Source organism: Nanorana parkeri, unplaced genomic scaffold (assembly GCF_000935625.1).
Source record: "Nanorana parkeri isolate BGI_ZX_2015 unplaced genomic scaffold, ASM93562v1 scaffold209, whole genome shotgun sequence".
Lineage (NCBI taxonomy): Eukaryota > Metazoa > Chordata > Amphibia > Anura > Dicroglossidae > Nanorana > Nanorana parkeri.
In genome coordinates, this window is record NW_017306477.1 from 1,061,447 (window position 1) to 1,065,315 (window position 3,869).

At 41.9% G+C, this 3,869-nt stretch overlaps 1 protein-coding gene across 1 annotated transcript in view; it reads left to right on the forward strand.

Moving 5' to 3' along the window:
- The window catches only part of SEC14L1 (SEC14 like lipid binding 1), a 60,850-nt gene extending 58,172 nt beyond the window's left edge, over positions 1 to 2,678 (forward strand). The window contains exon 17 of the transcript XR_001941200.1: positions 2,665 to 2,678. The gene's annotated coding sequence lies outside the window, so the exon portion shown is untranslated. The remainder of the gene's footprint in view (positions 1 to 2,664) is intronic.
- The last annotated feature ends 1,191 nt before the right edge of the window (positions 2,679 to 3,869 follow it).

The following is a 3,869-nucleotide window of genomic DNA, read 5'->3' on the forward strand; positions in this document are numbered from 1 at the left end:
CACACACACACACACTCTCTCTCGCTCTCTATATATATATATTGGCAAAAGTATTGGGACACCCCTCCAAATCATTGGATTTAGGTGTGCCAATCACCTCCATGGCCGCAGGTGTATAAAATCAAGCACGTAGGCATGCAGACGCTTCTACAAACATTTGTGAAAGAATGGGTCGCTCTCAGGAGCTCAGTGAATTCAAGTGTGGTACCGTAATAGGCTGCCACCTGCGCAATAAGTCCATCCGTGACATTTCCATGCTACTAAATCTTCCACGGTCACCTGTTAGTGGTATTATAACAAAGTGGAAGCAACTGGGAACAACAGCAACTCAGCCACGAAGTGGTAGGCCACGTCAAATGACAGAGCGGGGTTAGTGCATGCTGAAGTGCACAACCTTCAGCCCTCACAAAACGAGGACTGTATTTAAATACCCAGGAAAGCATCTGCCATTCAGTTGCTATGGTAACATCTTCACCAATTCCAATGCATGAAGTGGTCCTTCAGATATCTATTAACCCACTTACCATAAACATCTCATGTATGATACATAAGTGATACATATTGGTTTTTTACATTTGGAATTTGCTCATAGATGTTTCATAGACGTCACCTCTGGGCATCCAGAAACATATTATGCCCGAGAAAGCTGGAGCTGGCTCTGGCTACACTGAGGGTTAGGGCTCTAAATATACATTTAGAACTCTCTTTGATGGTATTTCACATAGCAAGCGCGTGGCATTAATAGAAGTTCTATAATGACATGGCTGCAAAGAAAAAAGCGTGCGTGCGTGAGTTGAAAATCAACCGTGTTCTGTGAAATAACCACAGTTTCCTGTGTGTAAAAGACTATCACGTACGATCTGTATTTGTAGCACATTCTTATTGGTACTACTTCAAAGGCACATGATATGTGTATCTCACATGCTTCATCTCAAAATACAAATGCTTAAAAGTAAAGAAAAGAAAAAAGAAAGCAAAGAAAGAGGGCTCTCTGGAACTTTTAGCATTTTAGCACATTATGGTGATTATGGTGGTCTTACCTGCCAAAGTAATTCCTTCCAGTGCTGCAGTGTTTGAGCTCTCCTCCCTCCCCAGCAGTCCCACCTTTCTCCCAGTCTTCTTCCGCGTTTGAAATCTGTCAGCCACTTGATTGGTTAGGCCTGGATGACTTAACTCTGGCGCATGCACATGGGAGTTACTTTCTCAATGCAACGATGTGTGCTGAGACTGTACACTGAGCGGAGCATAGTATGGTTAAGGCCCTTAGCAGCTGAAACGCGTCAGCAGTTGTACTATGTGAGCTCTTTTTGTTTGTTTAATAAAGCCTTGGAACTTTTCTTTCACAATGTATTCATTGGATTTTGTTTTTAAAACACAAGGGAATATATAAAACAATGGGGTGCTGCCATGCAAGGCTTTTAGGCCAAGCCGGGAACATCCAGGAGAAGTTAACGCTGGCATAGTGAAGCATCTACAATCCAACAAAATGATCCTAAAGATCAGACAAAATGGGATTCATAGCACAGTAGACATAGATAAAGGAAATGAAGAATAAAGGCGTACTGGAGACCATCCATATTGAACACATATAGGTTTCCCAGACACACCAATGAGGAACATAAGGGATGAAAGGGAGGTGTGGGATAAAGGGGGAAGGGATGAGGAATGGAGTTGTAAGATGCCAAGTGAAAATAGAAAAGGGCAAAGAGAGGAAGAAAGGGAAGAAAAGTAGAATTGAGTTGGGATGCTCAAAAGAGCCCGATCATTAAATGGATAACAACAGAGCCCAAAAGGCAAGTGGTCTAGAATACTCTATGCAAGGCTGCCATATTGCTAGGAATCATTTGTGCGTATCAGTGAGTATCGCTGTCAGCTTTTCATCGACCAAAATCTTGTGGAGACAGTGTTTGACCTCATCAAAGCTTAAAGACGGGGTTTTCCAAGCTCTACCTACAGTAATTTTGGTGGCAACAAAAATATACATGACTAAAATCCTTTGTAAATGAGACAAAGCAGGGACAGACGTCAGCAATAAACAAGTATTTCCATGGTGGATGGTCCGTGGATGGAGTTGAACTGGAGCCTTGGTGAGCACCAGTAATGCCAGAGAATTCAAATGTTGGTGAAGGTTGAGCAGGTCCACCTTTTTATTTCCAACTAGTGGTGAAAGCTCGAGAAGCACTAGATGTGGTTGGCCCTTGCATGCATATATACCTGCTATTTGTATATGGAGGCATTGTGTTAACCAATACTAAAATGTAGTAGATCCCATCGCACTCCTGACCGGTCAAAGCCCAAACAAAAACTGGGGGCTGCCGAAAGCGACAGCGAATGCCTCTGCACATCAAATGCAAAATACCATATAGTCACTCGCACTCCGTTAGTAGATGGCAGTCAATCTTCTTTATTGACTGAACATGAAGTCACATACACAAAGCGACGTTTCGGGACCAGGCAGTCTGAAGAAGGGACTGCCTGGTTCCCGAAACGTCGCTTTGTGTATGTGACATCATGTTCAGTCAATAAAGAAGATTGACTGCCATCTACTAAGGGAGTGCGAGTGACTATATGGTATTTTGTGTTAAACAATACAACCCTTATTGGCTTGCGCATAGGGTGATAAGGCAGTTGGAGGCTGGGAAGACCGCAAACGGCATACAGGAGGTCACAAAATATAACCCTAACATCAAAACCGTACAGAGTTCTCCGAACAAACCACCAAACATATCGTGGAACGCTCATGGACATCTGATCATTGGCCAGATCTTGGTTGAATCTCCAACCTGCAAAATTGACCAGCTTATCTCTAGTTCCAAGCACGTTGCAGTCTCTGCGGTGATTGCACTCAATCTCCAGCATTGTGGACAACACGTCTCCTAAAGTTATTATTTTCTGTGCCTGCCCACACTCTTATTTTTTTTTCTGTAATATGCTGCATTTTTACCTTTTAATCTCACTTTTCTATTTCATGTTTAACAAGCAGGCCTTTCATGACCCTCTTCCATCTCATCATTCCATATTTCTCTGTAACAGCACTCTATATCAGAAATAGCATGACAGTTCTCTGCAGCTAATCCTACACCAAGTCTGGTACAAAGTAATTTAGTGTAAACGTCTACAGAACCGCTGGAAATCAGCGAGAGAGATATATTCCCCCTTTTGAAGAAGCCTGTTATCGTTAGAGCTTCCTCCGAATTGGGTAGTAGGTTATTACTGCTGAATGCTGATACTACCAATATTGCTTTTTCCAGTATATTCATTATATAACTATCTCAGGGGGCATGAACACTTAGCAGGAGGGGAGACAGGAATTGTACATGATTTGTTGGACATTTTCTTTCTGTTTGGCAGAAGCATGTGATGCGTTTTATGTACATAGTCAAGTTTAACCACTGGACAGAGAGATATGAATGTTGCTTCCAAAGAACATCAGTGAGAGACCAAAAGAAGACACATTGCGGAAACGAATTCCTAAGACTCACGCTGATTTTCAGCTGGTTCTTGGAAGTATGTCGACAGCAAATACACAGAATCATTAAAACAGATTATTAGAACTGGACGCATACTCATAATAGCTCCATTAGGGGAATTAAAGTAGAACTATCTTTATGAATCTATAGGTCACATGTCAGCATAACCAAGTAATGAAAACAAATCTTTTCTAGTCGTGAAATAAATAGCATTGCTGAGGTCACATGGCACAGTAAGGGTGTTTTGTGTGATTTGAGACCGCAGACTCATTGTTTTCAATCAGACAGACCCTGTCTAGGAGGCTTGTATTACCATATGAGGATCTTCATACTATGGCTTCGTCCATATATAATAAATAGACCTCCTTTAGCTTTGTTTAAGGTATGTATTCGCCATGC